The sequence below is a fragment of the Bombina bombina genome, chromosome 2 (genome assembly GCF_027579735.1).
Source record: "Bombina bombina isolate aBomBom1 chromosome 2, aBomBom1.pri, whole genome shotgun sequence".
Lineage (NCBI taxonomy): Eukaryota > Metazoa > Chordata > Amphibia > Anura > Bombinatoridae > Bombina > Bombina bombina.
Genome location: NC_069500.1, coordinates 1,419,561,641 through 1,419,579,315, shown reverse-complemented (window position 1 = coordinate 1,419,579,315; position 17,675 = coordinate 1,419,561,641).

The window sequence follows — 17,675 nt, the reverse complement described above, 5'->3', positions numbered from 1 at the left end:
CACCGTAATCGCGTTTACGCTTTTTGTGCTAACAATAGCGCTCCACTCATAATCTAGGCTAATATGTTGTCCACTAAACTCGCATACTGCTTTTCTTTTAATAGAGTATATGTAAAATGCTTATATATTCAAACCTGTATTCCTCTTTATATAGCGTTCCACCCACTTGCACCCCTCCCCTGCAAAAATCAGTTCAGACCTGGCGTCCAATTATAAAGTTAGTCTGTGGGATGGTTACTATTACAATGCAATGCAAGGCTCTGTTTCAATCCTAATACGCATGCACATAATTCTTATTGTCTCTTATTACGGCCAGCCAGTCTAGATCTTGTAGTGACTCACACATTATGCGCGTGCACAATCTTTTAGCGCATGCGTGCATATAATGATAGGGAATGTATGGCCAAAGCAAACATTGAATCTATTTTTACAAATTACAAATTGATTCACTGTTTAACAGGATCAGAGCCAGTAAGTATTTATGTAGCTTATTGTTACCTAACGTTATCTATTTTAAATTACCATGTTTAAAAAATAATGTTTTAAATGTAATCCAAAATAATGAATTAGAAATATTTATAATTTCTGAACTTATATAATCAATTTATAATTTACTATTCAACAATTGATATAGACTATTTTTTTAAATAATGAAATGTAAAACATATTTGTCAATTAGGCAATTAGGCGATAAGAGGGCAGTCTATTGAAAATTACTGAAAAAAATAAACTAAATTATAAAAAAAAAAAAATGAAACCTAATCTAATACCCCTTTAAAAATAACCCCCCCAAAAAATAAAAACACCCCCTAATCTAAACTAAACTACCTATAGCCCTTAAAATGGCCTTTTGTAGGAAATTGCCCTTTTTTTTTTTTTTTTTAATTTTTATTTATATCCAACAATGCGTACAAGCATACAAATTCCACACCACACTGCCGCGCAAGGCAGACAGACATCATGAGGGCAATATTGATACAGAATCTTTGACTTTCAATTACAAGGTCATTAATTGCTTTTTGCAGAAAATTTGTACACACTATTGGGGATTTTATGTTTAACATAACAAACTAAGCTAAACAATAATAACCTAAAATAAAATAAAATAAAACAAAACAAAAAAAAAAACACCTCCTTATATCAAAACCATGGGAATATAAGTCACCCTACAAAATGAACAGATGGAATATCTTCATAATCGGAATCTCAGAGACATATTGGATGATAATAAAATGTGTATCCTAATCAATATGAAATACGCTGGGGTCAATACCATAGAGCTTAAAGCAGACTAACACACAAAAAAATAAAATAATAAAAAAAAAAAAAAAAAAAAAAAAAAAAAAAAATCAAAACAATCCTACAAGTGTCTATGAGTCTTATATATATACATGCTGTAGAAGGATATTACCTGGTGATCAGCTCTCGTAAGATGAGATCTAGCCTAAAATGGTTAGTTATGGATTAGGGCTGGGAGATGCCGACCTGGTGAACCGGGGAGGAGAGGATGGGGGCTATGAGTTGAGTTAGTCGAGTATATACATTTCATCTTGTGATGTGATTTCAGGAATGCAGCTGCGAGGATTGTTCCTAGTCCAGATGCTATATAATAGTCCAGTGCCAGGTTGTCCTAACAGATATGTAACCAGAAACACCCCAAAAGGTGCCGCTGGTATCATAGACCAGACTAGATTATATGATTTCCAAAAGCTGGTACTGTATAGATAAAAGTATTTTGCAGACATAAATAAATATACAAATAGGTACAGGGTGGGGTGATAGCGACTGAATACACGCTTTATATCGTCAGTACTATACTGGCTGCTGTAAATAAGATGAGTGTACAAGAGCAGCGATCGTGTGACCAACATTCCACTGCCATAAAAGGCAGTTAGAGAGGCGAGCTATGACACTGCGCATCCCAAGTAGCTAAAAGTTATCACTGATGTTTCAGTAGGTTAGACCTTAATCAAACACACTTATGAGGCTGTAATCAATAAGACTTGCACATTGCTTTGATGCTGCATTATGGTGAATGTATAGCAAAATCATGCTACATTTTAACGTAACCATGGGCTGGTACTAGGACAAGATTGAGGGGATAGTACTTATTTATAAATGTTACTGATGAGAGCCTACAAGCCTTGAGCAGATATATGATGTCATCCTAAGAAAGCGATATCTATTCAAGACAATAGCTTAATCTGTTTAAAGACCCCAGTAGGAGGCATAATCAATTTACACATAATATAGTTAATTAGGAGGCAAGAATAATACTACAAAAAAAATAATAAAACTAAACACATAACACATGTACAGCATGCAACATAGTCAGGTGGGGTAAGTTGGGAGCTCTGCTGACTAGCAACTGGACATATAAAACAACAGTCACCATGTTGGGTTGCTGAGTAAAGTATATTAGAGTCCAGATCAGGTGACAGCTATACTTATTTCTGAATGCCCATAAACCCGAGGAGAGCAGCAAGCTCCGTCCTGCTGCCAACATGTCCCCTCAGCCGATGCCTCTCCTGAGTCTCGATGTAAGTTCAGCATCCGATAGCAGCAATAGTTCCCTTAATCCATGGGTGCATTGTGGCCTGTCCTCCCTCAGTAGATCAAGTTCTCCATCTGCCACAAACAGTCCCGTGTCAAAGATAAGCAGCCGATGAGACACCAGCGCCCGTAATCCACCAGGTGAAATGTTGTTACGCTGCTGATGTATGCTTTGCAAGATTATGCGATTCAGGGTCTGGTGGGAGGAATAACGGGTGTCAGAAGCCTGCTGCAACTTAGAGGTAGTTTCAGGTGACTCTGTGTCTGAGTTTGCGGGCGTATTGGCAGGCAGGCTCTGGATCCCATCCAAGCTAAGCATCTAAGTAAAAATATGTGCCATCGCAGTGACGGCAGAGGCTCTAGTAAACACATGTCCCGGTGTTGCATTAACCAAAGGGTCTGTGGCAGGATATGTAGCAGAGACTGTAGGCAAGTTTTGAGTTCCCACAGCGTGCAGACCTGCCCCAGCCATCATAGCGATTTCGGAAGTTGACGTTACTTTAGTCGCCCATGCAGTATGATAGCTGAGGATATTTGGTGTAGAGGGATCCGCCATCTGATTATTCAGACCCGACCCAGACTGTATATCTGCTTCTAAGCAAGGTTCGTGTTCCTCTGCTTTTTCAATACTATGCTGAGAGAAACTTTCCTGTGTAGTGTCTCGATCATTAGCTGGTAAAGCAGCTTCTAGTCGGCACCATTTTGTCAGAGTGTCTTCGGGTCCCTGTGCTCGGATCTCAGCTATCAAATGCTGTGCAGCCTCCTCCAGCCTAGTAAATTTTGGCAATAACAGTTCCGTCAAGGAGAGCAAAAGTTCCGTACACTTGTAGTCTCCTGGGGGTGAGCCCGGTATCATGTGTTCCCGGGCTGTTTCCGCACAAGACAGCATGCTGCACATATCTCCTTTCCCCTCTTATATTCTACTTTCTCTGACTTCTCGGGGGCCAGATGATATCAATTCTGATCCCGTAAGGTTCCCAAACAACTTGCTTGCTAAGGGAGATTAGAATGGCTGAAGAGATGGCCACTTTCAAACAAAACTTTTGAGACAATCTGCAGAGCTTCACAATCTTGTGGCCATCTTGGGGCGCCGCCCACCCGGAAGTCCTAAACAGCTCTTTTACCTAAATAAATTATCACATACCCCCTAACAGTAAAATCCCCCACCCAACCAACTCTCCAAAATTAAAAAACCTAAGTCTAAAAAATCCTAAAATACCCTAAAGGGGCATTTGTATGGGCAAACAGCTCTTTTGCGCCCATAAAAAAATAAAGAAAATCCCTAATCTAAAAAAAAAACACCCCCAAAATAAACCAAAAAAACCTCTAACCCCGAAATAGGTACTCACAGTTCCTGAAGTGCGGCGTCGAAGGTCTTCTTCCAGACAGTGAAGGTCTTCATTCAGCAAGGGGACATCTTCTATCTTCATCCGGAGTGAAGGCGGCATGGAGCGGAGGTGATCACGGAGTGGAGATTACCTTGCAGGACCAGCGATCACGAAGCAGGACAGGCAGTCGCGGAGCAGGACCGGCGTGGAGGATACTCTTCATGTGTTCGCCGCCGCATACTGAATATTGAATGCAAGGTACCCAATTTAGGTAGCTTGCATTCCTATTGGCTGAAAATTTGAAATCAGCCAATAGGATGAGAGCTATTGAAATCATATTGGCTGTGCATTAAATCTTCAGTGTGCGGCGGCAACCGCATGAAGAGCAACTTCCATGCCAGTCCTGCTCCGCGATCGCTGGTCCTGCTCCATGGTAATCTCCGCTCCTTGATCACCTCCGCGCCGCCGTCGCTGCGGATGAAGATTGAAGATGACTCCGCGCTGGATGAAGACCTTCGCCGCCGGACTTCAGGAACGGTGAGTAACTATTTCTGGGTTAGACTAACGGCTAGATTTGGAGTTTTGTCGGTAAGGACCCGAAAAGCTAACGCCGGCTTTTTTCTGGCCGCACCATAAAAATAACTCTGGTATTGAGAGTCCACATAAAGGCTGCGTTAGGCTCCAAAAAAGGAGCGTAGAGCATTTTTAACGCAGCTTCAACTCTCAATGCCAGAGTTGCTTACGCAAGCGGCCAGCCTCAAAAACGTGCTCGTGCACGATTCCCCCATAGGAAACAATGGGGCTGTTTGAGCTGAAAAAAAACCTAACACCTGCAAAAAAGCCGCGTTCAGCTCTTAACGCAGCCCCATTGTTTGCTATGCGGAAACACCTCCTAAGTCTGCACCTAACACCCTAACATGTACCCCGAGTCTAAACACCCCTAACCTTACACTTATTAACCCCTAATCTGCCGCCCCCGCTATCGCTGACACCTGCATTTTATTTTTAACCCCTAATCTGCCGCTCCGTAAACCGCCGCTACTTACATTATCCTTATGTACCCCTAATCTGCTGCCCCTAACACCGCTGACCCCTATATTATATTTATTAACCCCTAATCTGCCCCCCACAACGTCGCCTCCACCTGCCTACACTTATTAACCCCTAATCTGCCGACCGGACCGCACCGCTATTATTATAAAGTTATTAACCCCTAATCCGCCTCACTAACCCTATAATAAATAGTATTAACCCCTAATCTGCCCTCCCTAACATCGCCGACACCTAACTTCAAACATTAACCCCTAATCTGCCGACCGGAGCTCACCGCTATTCTAATAAATGTATTAACCCCTAAAGCTAAGTCTAACCCTAACACTAACACCCCCCTAAGTTAAATATAATTTTATTCTAACGAAATAAATTAACTCTTATTAAATAAATTATTCCTATTTAAAGCTAAATACTTACCTGTAAAATAAATCCTAATATAGCTACAATATAAATTATAATTATATTGTAGCTATTTTAGGATTAATATTTATTTTACAGGCAACTTTGTAATTATTTTAACCAGGTTCAATAGCTATTAAATAGTTAAGAACTATTTAATAGTTACCTAGTTAAAATAATTACAAAATTACCTGTAAAATAAATCCTAACCTAAGTTACAATTAAACCTAACACTATACTATCATTAAATTTATTAAATAAAATACCTACAATTACCTACAATTAAACCTAACACTACACTATCAATAAATTAATTAAATACAATATGTACAAATAACTACAATGAAATAAACTAACTAAAGTACAAAAAATAAAAAAGAACTAAGTTACAAAAAATAAAAAAATATTTACAAACATAAGAAAAATATTACAACAATTTTAAACTAATTACACCTACTCTAAGCCCCCTAATAAAATAACAAAGACCCCCAAAATAAAAAATGCCCTACCCTATTCTAAATTACTAAAGTTCAAAGCTCTTTTACCTTACCAGCCCTGAACAGGGCCCTTTGCGGGGCATGCCCCAAAAAGTTCAGCTCTTTTTCCTGTAAAAAAAAACATACAATACCCCCCCCCCAACATTACAACCCACCACCCACATACCCCTAATCTAACCCAAACCCCACTTAAATAAACCTAACACTAAGCCCCTGAAGATCTTCCTACCTTGTCTTCACCATGCCAGGTTCACCGATCGGTCCAGAAGAGCTCCTCCGATGTCCTGATCCAAGCCCAAGCGGGGGGCTGAAGATGTCCATGATCCGGTCAAAGTCTTCATCCAAGCGGGGCAGAAGAGGTCTTCCATCCGATTGAAGTCTTCATCCAGGCGGCATCTTCTATCGTCATCCATCCGGAGCAAAGCGGCAGCATCCTGAAGACCTCCGACGCGGAACATCCATCCTGCCCGACGACTGAACGACGAATGACGGTTCCTTTAAATGACGTCATCCAAGATGGCGTCCCTCGAATTCCGATTGGCTGATAGGATTCTATCAGCCAATCGGAATTAAGGTAGGAATATTCTGATTGGCTGATGGAATCAGCCAATCAGAATCAAGTTCAATCCGATTGAGCTCGCATTCTATTGGCTGTTCCGATCATGGATCATGGATGGTTAAAATAATTACAAAGTTGCCTGTAAAATAAATATTAATCCTAAAATAGCTACAATATAATTATAATTTATATTGTAGCTATATTAGGATTTATTTTACAGGTAAGTATTTAGCTTTAAATAGGAATAATTTATTTAATAAGAGTTAATTAATTTCGTTAGAATAAAATTATATTTAACTTAGGGGGGTGTTAGTGTTAGGGTTAGACTTAGCTTTAGGGGTTAATACATTTATTAGAATAGCGGTGAGCTCCGGTCGGCAGATTAGGGGTTAATGTTTGAAGTTAGGTGTCGGCGATGTTAGGGAGGGCAGATTAGGGGTTAATACTATTTATTATAGGGTTAGTGAGGCGGATTATGGGTTAATAACTTTATTATAATAGCGGTGCGGTCCGGTCGGCAGATTAGGGGTTAATAAGTGTAGGCAGGTGGAGGCGACGTTGAGGGCGGCAGATTAGGGGTTAATAAATATAATATAGGGGTTGGCGGTGTTAGGGGCAGTAGATTAGGGGTACATAGCTATAATGTAGGTGGCGGCGCTTTGCGGTCGGCAGATTAGGGGTTAATTATTGTAGGTAGCTGGCGGCGACGTTGTGGGGGGCAGGTTAGGGGTTAATAAATATAATACAGGGGTCGGCGGTGTTAGGGGCAGCAGATTAGGGGTACATAGGGATAACTTAGCTGGCGGCGCTTTGCGGTCTGCAGATTAGGGGTTAAAAAAAAAAAATTGGAGTGGCGGCGATGTGGGGGGACCTCGGTTTAGGGGTACATAGGTAGTTTATGGGTGTTAGTGTACTTTAGAGTACAGTAGTTAAGAGGTTTATGAACCGGCGTTAGCCCAAAAAGCTCTTAACTACTGACTTTTTTCCTGCGGCTGGAGTTTTGTCGTTTTGTCGCGGCTGAAAAGTGAGCGTTAGACCCTTTTTTGAGTGACTCCAAATACCGGAGTTAGCCTAAAACCAGCGTTAGGAGCCTCTAACGCTGGTTTTCACGGCTAACGCCAAACTCCAAATCTAGGCCTTAGTTTTTTTGTTTTTTTGGGGGGGGGGTTTTTTTTTTTTAGATTAGGGATTTTTTTTAATTTTTATGGGCGCAAAAGAGCTGTTTGTTAAAGATTTGATTGCCCTTTTAAGGGCAATGCCCATACAAATGCCCCTTTAGGGGCAATGGGTAGCTTAGGTTTTTTTTGGGGGGGGGCGGTTGGTTGGGTAATTTGTAATTTTTTTAGGTAACAAAAAGGCCCTTTAAAGGGTTATTGGTAGTTTAATTTAGATTAGGGATTGTTTTTATTTTGGCGGGGGGCTAGATTAGGTTTAATTTTTTATTTTTGATGATTTTGTTTATTTTTTTTCTGTAATTTTAGACTTTTTTATTTTTTGTAATTTTAGATTTATTTAATTTAATCTTAGTTCTTTTTATTGTAATTTAGTAATTGGGGTTAATTTAGGGGTGTTAGGGGGCTTAGTAATTAAATTAGTTATTTGCGTTGTGGGGGTTGGCGGTTTAGTGGTTAATGGGTTAATTAGGTTTATTGTGATGTGGGGGGATTGACGGTTTAGGGGTTAATAGGTTAATTAGGTCTATTGCGATGTGGGGGGTGGTGGTTTAGGGGTTAATAGGTTAATTAGGTTTATTGAGATGTGGGGGGTTGGCAGTTTAGGGGTTAATATTTAAATTATGTTATTTGTGTTGTTGTTTAATTTGCGAATTAGGGGTTAATTACTTTATTATTTTGCAATGTGGGGGTTGGCAGTTTATGTGTTTGTTAATATTTCTTGCGGGCACTTAGGTGTTTTTTGTTAATACTTTGTGCGGGCGGTTAGTTTTTTTTTGTTAATACTTTGTGCGGGCGTTTAGGTTTTTTGTTTGCTAATACTTTGTGCGGGTGGTTAACTTTTTTTATTATTTTGTGCGGGTGGTTAGTTTTATGTTATTTCGTGTGGGCGGTTACGTGTTTTTTGTTAATATTTTGTGCGTGTGCCTAGGTGTTTTTTTCTTAATGCTACGTTTGGCTTATGCTGCATCCAGGTGGATTCTTTTGGCTGTGCACGCAGCCAACATTCTTGGATGCGTGCGCAACTGACGACGGCGACGTACGCGTTACTAACGCAATTATATTATAGATTTAGTGGGATATTTATCAAGCCGTCATCCCCAAATACGCTGGAATTCTGCAGCGTAATTGAGGCGAGCTTGATTCGAATATATATGAATAAGAAAAAAAAGTTCATTTTACATTTACTGTATTAACAAAATAATTATTCTTCCACATACACACACACAAACATATTCTCACTCCCACACATTTTAAAAAAACACCATCACACACACAAACATACAGACACTCACAAACACAAATACACACAAAAACACACACACAAACATACAGACACTCACACACACAAATACACACTCAAACAGACATACATACATAATAACATACATTCACACACAAATACTCTCGCCCCCAACATATCCACACAAACAGACGCAAACAATACAATAAATACACACTTATATTTTCTACATTCTATGTATACATTCTATGTATATTTTCCTTGTAATTTTACACTAAGATGTGGTTTTAATATAATTAATATCTTGTATTTTACTTGAGTTTTTTTTTGTATATGGGAAAATAATACTTTAAAGCTTTGATTAGGGTACACCATATTTACAATGGGATTCATATGTTTTATATGACCAAATATTACTTTGATAGAGGATATGCCATATTGTAAATGGGCAACATATGTTTTATATGGGCAAATAATGCTCTGATCCTTTGATAGAGGAAACGCCATATTAGAAGTGGGCTTCATATGTTCTATATTGGCAAATAATGCTCTGATCCTTTGATAGAGTAAACACCATATTGAAAATGTGCTTCATATGTCCCATATGGGCAAATAATACTTTTGATTATTGATACGCCGTATTGAAAATGGGGAGAGAGAGAGATATTTTTTTTATCATGCATTTATTGATTATGCAGATCTACTGTGTTTAATGAACTGTAGAGCTGCCTGTAAAAACATTTTGATGTATAGTTAACTGACTTGGATTTTGTAAGTAATCCAGTCTAATGGTGAGGTCTATTTCTCTGTTTTTCATGTACCAAATGAAAGAAAAAAAATCCCTATGACACCCTAGATTGTTCCTATCTTGTAAAGCATGCATTGTGTGGCTGCTAGGTTTAGGGTACGAATAGTGAAGAGACCTTGACCTGGACCCGGGATCAAATGAAAATGAATCTATCATTTTTTATTTTAAAATTGTGTGTATGTGTATATAGACAATTAGAAAACGGATCCTTAAAAATAAATTGTATAGATTAATTATGACATTAATTAAAAACTTTTCTTTTGTATGATATGAAGATGCTCGAGGAGGAACGTAATGCGGAACCTTTGTTTGATGTGACACAAACCCATTTATGGGACCCTATAAGGAGCATTGAGGATTTATTGGCTGAATCTCAATCTCAGTATACGGAAGAAGAGGCTGTAGAGAGACTTGACAACTTATCATGGTGCATTTGTAGCAACTGTGGTCTTATGCCTACTGTTGTGGAATGATTTTGTTGCAGAGAGGGACCAATAATAAGAAAGTGCATACCTGATGGAGGCTCATGCATTAGTATTTTAGTATTAGTATTAGTATTTTTTTTTTATGGACACGTCAATCTTTCAGAAAGGTTAATAAACAATATTTGTGTTTGTTCATAATATAATTGATAAATGTAGCTTTTAATTTTAATTTTATTTCATAGGGAATGTCAAAAAAATGTTATACTGGGAATTTACAGTAGGGATGCACGGATTTCTTGAACAAAAAAAGACCTATCCCTACGTGTGGTGAACAAAATAAGACGCATTTCCAGCGCGAGATAACATATACAGTATGCACTGTGGCTTCCAATACTCACAGAATGATGGTCCAGCTTTTAATTTGTTGTTATATTAGGAAAAGTAATTAACAATTCCACATGTCATTTTTTTTTTAATTAAATGTTTTATTGTGTTTTCAAACAGGTGTACAGAAATGACATTAGTACGTGTACTTTCAAAGGACAACAAAGGCAACTCATACACGAAGCAAATGATTGTACAGTAATACATCAACATATAATAGAGGGAAGTTTACTATAGAGATCCAAGCGTCCATGGCATGGATTTTTAGTTTTTTACTGTGCTCCAGAAGTAATCTAATCGGGAGGAAAAATAGTATTCATCGTCTCAACAGTTTACATATAATTAGTCATCACAGTAGTTATCGTGTTTAATCAAGGAATAAACAATCCTAGGTTTAATCCTCTCCAACTAAACAGAACATTTTTAATATTTAACGTGTCATATCATTTATTAAAGGTTGACTTTGAGTTATGACGTCCTCTGTTCCCAGATAAATAAAGTCTTGTTTACCTATGAAGGTGTAGTATATTTTTTTCCAAGGATAAAACATGATCTACTTCTCTTACCCACATAGGGAAATTGGGGATTTGTTTTTCTTCCAAAACCTAGGTATTAAGCGTTTAGCACATATAAGCATACATTGGAATAATTTTTTCCGATATATGCAGGAGATGGGGGGGGTTCATAGAACTATAGTGGGAGAAAGTTCAAGCGATATACCTAGTGTTATGTTGATGCATTTGATGATTTCTTTTCAGTAGGTTAGTAGGAGAGGGCAGGCCCACCAGATGTGAGATAGGGTGCCTATGCCTCCACAGTGTCTCCAACATAGGGAGGAAGAGTTTGGGAAGATACTATGAAGAGGGAGTGGGCTTAAATAGCACCTAGTTAGCAACTTGTAATTTATCTCTGCTAATGTTAATGACATAGACGATTTTTTGGTCTCTGCAAAAATGTGACTCCATTGTTTATTATATAGGAAGGTTTTTTGGTAGGGAAGGAGCCTCTTAGTATTTGATAGATTATAGAAACATGAGATTTGGTTATTGAGGGAGTTATACATAAAACTTCAAGGGGGGTAAGAGGTCTGATAAGGTCTGGCTTAAAGGGTCTGTTAAATATAGCGTGTCTCACTTGTAAATAGGGAAACCAGAGATGAAATGGAGGACCTAGTAGTTGGGAAAGTTCCACTTGGGAGCGTATTAGACCTTTGTTTAGCACCAAATGTACTGGGTTGTTAGTGGGTGAACCTGCAACAAACGGCATATGTATAGCATGTGGTTGTAGTAGTATAGAGTTATTAAGAAGAGGAGTGAGGGAAGATGGGAAGAGGAGTGAGGGGAGATGGCTGGTTTGAGATAAATTTATCGGAGGCCAGAGTTTTATCCCATACCCACAGCGTTGCTGCAACATAATAGTTTGTGTTACCTTCTGGAGGTCTGTTTTTGGATGGGAGCCAGCATAAATCTCCAAGATTATGTCCTCCAGTTAGAAAGGATTCAAGTTGTACCCAAGACTTATTGGGTTGAGAGTGCTTCCATGCTATTATTCTTGCTATATGAGCTGCTTTAAAATAGTCACTGAGATTTGGGACTCCCAACCCACCGTGTTCTCTGCAGGTATAAAGTATTTTTAGTTACTGTCGTCCTCGTTTGGGCCCATATAAAAGCTTCAAACAGAGGGGAAGCTCCAAGGAGAGGGCCTGAAATAAATACAAGAATTTAGGGAGAAGATTAATTTTTCTGCGTTAATACGCCCCATTCAAGAGAGTTGGCCTTGTTTATGCCATATTTCAAGGGAGGATTGTGATTCTATTTGAAGAGGGATAAAATTAAGGTTAAATAGATCAGACTGGTTAGGGGAAATATCAATTACTATATAGCGTATTTTATTTGTACTCTGAAATGTGGTATGCACTGTAGTAAATCGGGATTCACCTTCTGTAATATTTAGAGAACATTGATTTCTCCATATTATTAGAGAAATTGGAGACTTGCTTATACTCTTCAAGTTCTGTAAGAAGGGCAGGCAACAAAGTAATTAGGGCGAGAATCGCAAATATGATATCGTCAGCATTGGGCCGTTCCAAAAGAAATGCCCTGTATTTGAATATTATTTCTAACCCTCATTGCCAATACCTCCACCACCAGTGCAAATAATAAGGGAGAGGGGGACATCCCTGACATGTTCTATTTCTGATGGGGATCTTTTGGGACAGAGTGTTATTAGCATTAATTCTAGCATTTGGGCTATTATATAATGCTTGTCCCCAGGTGATTAGTGTGTTTGAAAATCCAAACTTCGACAGAGTGGCCCAGAGAAAATCCGAATCCACTCTGTTGAAGGCCTTTTCTGCATCCGTAGAAAGAAGGATTAGGGGAGTTTTGCAGGCATTAGCAGAAAATATAGTTTGTAGTACACAAATGGTATTATCTTTGGCTTCTCTACCATGGATAAAGCCTACCTGATCGGTGTGAATAAGAGTGGGGAGAATTTTATTTATTCTTGTTGCCAATAGTTTGGCATACAGCTTACCGGATATTAGGCAGTAGTTAGAGACATGTTCCGTAGATTTCCCTGGTTTTGGGATGACGGATATTGTGGCTTCTAGAAGAGACTGTGTTAGGTGACAGTCATGATCTAGAGAATTGTACATTGTTAGAAGGTGGGGACTTAGGTGTGATTTGAACAGGTGGTAGAATTTAGGAGTAAAACCATCAGGGTCAGGCGCTTTACCTTGAGGGAGATTTTTAATGGCTATAAAGATTTATTGTGGGGAAAACGGGGAATCCAAGGACTCACAGTCTTCCGTGGATAAGGTGGGTAGATGGACTTGTGAAAGATAGTCATTAATCAATTCAAGTTTAGTGTTTAAATGTGAAGACGGGAAGTTGTTAAATGAAGAGTTGTATTTCGCAAATTGATTAAATATATCTGTATTTGTAGTGAAGACCCAGAAGAGTCTGAAACTTTAGTAATAAAGGTTTTGTATCTTTTCTTTTTGAGAGATCTGGCCAAAAGGCGTCCGACTTTAAAACTTTCAATAAAAAAAAAGGATTTTGTTGTGAGTGCACGTAGGTGTGCATTTTTGATGGGTTTTGTTTTAGAGCTTTTTCGCTATTATGAAAATCTGAAGTTAATTATAAGAATGTTGCCGCTCTTTGTTTGCGTAACTTGTGTGTGTGGCTCATTATCACCCCTCTTATGCAGCATTTATATGCCTCCCAATTATTAGTAGCTGAGGTAGTGGCGCTATCGTTGAAAGTAAAGAACTCAGATGTTTTCTTAGCAATGTCTGTGGTTATTAAAGGGTCAGAGAGGATTTGATCGTTAATTTTCCAAAGCTGTTGGTATTGTGGTTTGGAAGACCACGTGAAAGTGGAGCTGACCATGCTATGGTCAGACCATGTAGTGTGGTATAGTCTGGAATCTATTAAAGTGGTCAGTGTGCTTTGATCACAGAAAATGTAATCCAAGTGGGTATAGGAGCGTTGTGAGTTGGAAAAGAATGTATAATCTTATGGATGGGTTATTCTCCAAGTGTCAAAGAAGGGTATGGTACGAATCGCTTGCCAGTTGGCTTTTATTTAGTTGTTCCGTTAATAGTATTTGCCTGTGGATGTGTCTAGTGCTGGGTAAATGGGGAAATTAATGACTTTACGAAAGAAGGAAGGAGAGGTACGATTAGGAGCATATATGTTGGCCAGAGTTATGGGTCTACCATAGTAAAGTCCAATCAAGATCAATATTCTACCATCTTTATCTTGATATTTTTGTAGGAGTTCGAAGGAAGTTCCCTTTCTAAATGAGATACACACCCCATTATGTTTTGTCAGGCCCTAATTCAGAAAATGTTGGTCGTAATAAAAATGGGACAAAGCAGGTTCGTTAGTTTTTCTAAAATGTGTTTCTTGAATCATTATGACGTTTAGTTGTTTCTTAGAAAAGTCATGAAACGCTATAGAGCGTTTCTGTGGAGAAAGGAAGCCTTTTACATTTTGTGTAGCAATCTTAAAATGGTTAACTAGGGAATGAGGAGCCATGGGTGCTTGAGGGAGTTATGTGTATTAGTTGTGTTTCAAGTAGAACTAAAAAGGATTGCAAATGTATTCTGTACTTAGGTAACGCACTCTTTGAAGTAAAGTAAGCAATCAGGAGTTTGAACAAAAGGGAAGGAGGGTTTTGGGAGGGAGGGTTTAAAATAAGAAAGTTAATAAAAAATATATACCTAAAAGTTAATTTGAGAGCGGCGCTCAATAAAATGAGCTGAGGTATGTATAAAGTATGTGTGAAAAACACTTGTGGAATGGGTTTTAAAAATATATATTTAATGTATAGAAAAACGCTAATATAAAACATAAAATATAGATTATAACAGTATCAATTGATATATATGCATGCATAAATTGAGGTCACAATAATGTTCACAATATGTTTGCAAACACTTGTGCAATTCATATTCAGAAATTTCATAGATAAAAATAACAATGCTATGTTAGGACATGAAAAACATGAAGCTATTAATGATAAAACACGAAGCTATTAATGATAATTGGGTGTTCTCTGTGTTATAGCGTATATGGGAAAAGTATCAGTTCCGTGATAATCGTTGAAAATTAAAAGAAGTGTCAATTCAACATGATAATATCAATTTTGTATGCATACAAAGTTCCAGGATGTAAGAGCGCTCGTAAAACTTGGTTTCAGAAAAAAAGTAGCAGTTTGATTTACGGAGTAGTGGATTACCTACCGACCTTTTGGGAGTTGTACAGTGTTATTTGTTATCAGCTGTAGATGTAACTTACATATTCCGTTCTCCTTAGGTCTCAGGGTTATCTCTGTTTGGTCAATGAAGTCTGTGAACGTTTCTGAATGCTGGGATACTGACCTTCTAGGGATTAGACAGCATATCCTTTTGTCATCAGCTGATTATGTGATCCGTTGATTCTTTCGGTCTCAAAAGTAGCCTATCAGGAACGTCACTTCTTGTAGAAGCTACGATATGATTGCTGATTTTCACAACGTTCTTTACTTTGCGTAATCTATCATAAAGGATGGATATTTGTATTCCATAGGTGTGCAGATTTTTAGGAGTCAAATCTATGCGTTTCGGCTCGGTAATGAGCCTTTATAAAGATGACTCCATTGTTTTCTAGGAAATTTATATTCTTTGCTCTTTTAGCTCCGGGTCAAATGTTTACCCCTTGGTACAATCATACTGGTACTTTTCACTCTTTAGCTCCGGGTCAGATATTAACCCATTGATCTAACCACGCTATATAAATGTAATGATTATTGTAAAAAGTTTTCCTATAATCATAATTATACTATAGATAACATATAACAAATCTATAATAAAAAATCTATAATAAAACTTGTGTTCTTTGTTAAAAATAGACATAAAACCTCTCCACACGGGTCACTATATTTGTGTTCTTTATTTGGAATATGGGCTGTAAGGCACATGTTTATATATATATATATATATATATATATATAGTATCCAAAGTAGGAACCACAAAAGCGCTCAGAGTCCTTATATAAAAGTAAAAAACTGTCTTTATTAGTACATTTAAAAGCAAAAAAAGTGTCCCAAATAGGACTAATCCAAGTGGTATTTTGCAGGCGCACAGAGAGCATACGTTTCGTGCTTAGATAGCACTTGTTCACTGCTTACCTGTGCACCTGCAAAGGCCTGCCTTTTAATCACAGGATTTAAAGTGATACATCACATAGTATTTGACAACCTTAAACTATACTGCATATGCCTGTCTATTAAGAAAAGTCACACAGATAAATAGGAACAGAAACAAATGTATAATATATATTATTACATTATTATTAGATTTTGTTTAATTTAAAACAAATTTTATATGTAATTAATCATTTTTGTTTTAAGAAAATTTGAGATGGATATAGATGTTAAAATTAGAATTTAACTAATGACTAATACTGTTATTTAGAAATGATAGTATACACAGATGTTCTAATCATTATACTAGTTTTTTTAGATAGATAATAGACTATATCTTACTGATGTAACATGATAGAGATTTATACAAATAAATCTAAGTCTCTCCTCTTATTTATCCCAGAAGGGTAGCTAGTTTGTAAAGTTAGTATCCAAAAAATCTCAAAAGGACTTAACTTAGTTCCCACATGCCATTTTAATATGTTTGATACCATTTTAGACATCAATAGGTTTGTACGTAAAATTACACTATGCAGGCATTTCTATTCTGCCACAGACGAAGAACAACAACATAACACTGATTTCAATGAGGCCATTAGTACTACTAATCAATTAGAAACAGACAATATACAGTTTGCAGATTGGTGTAGCATATATGATCTTGAGAAACTTGAGCAAGACAACCAGAGAGAAAAGTTAGGTTTACCTAATGATAAAAGTGTTTCTCTTAATCATATAAAGAATAAAAGTTATTTTTACCCTACTCAAATGAGACCTAAAGTCCTAGATATCTTTCAAAGAACTATAGAAGATAAGTTGAGAACTCTAGATAAAAACAATAGAGATAAAACTAAACAAAAGTACAGATATAAACCCAATTTAACACATGCAGAGAAAGAAGCTCTAAAGACACTAACAAGCAATGAAGAACTAATCATTAGGCAGTCAGACAAAGGGGGTAATGTGGTTGCGTTAAATAGAACAGACTATGTAGCTGAAGCAACTAGACAACTTAATGAGAGGGAAGTATATGAAAAATTAAAAGAAAATCCCACTAGGAAATTTAAGGAACAACTAATGGAGTTAGTATATTATGCTAGGCAAAACAATATCATTACTCAATCTATACAGGAAGCCTTGGTTGTGGAATTTCCATTCATTCCTATCTTTCATTACTTTCCAAAGATTCACGAAGATCCTATTCTACCTCCAGGAAGGCCGATTATCGCTGGCATTGATTCATTGAATGAGTCACTCTCAGAGCTAGTTGATTCCTTCCTGCAACCGTTGGTAAGAAATTTACCTAGTTACATTCAGGATACTACAGCCTTATTAAAAAAACTACATAATACACATTGGAAATCATCTTACAAATTAGTTGTTGCAGACGTATCATCTTTGTATACCTCAATACTACATGACAAAGGCTTAACAGCAATAGAATTTTTTTTGGATAATTATAGTAATTATGAAGCAGCAACAAAAGTTTTTCTCATGAGTGCTATAGAGTATCTTCTTACACACATTTTTTTCAAATTTGGTAGCAATTTCTATCTCCAGAA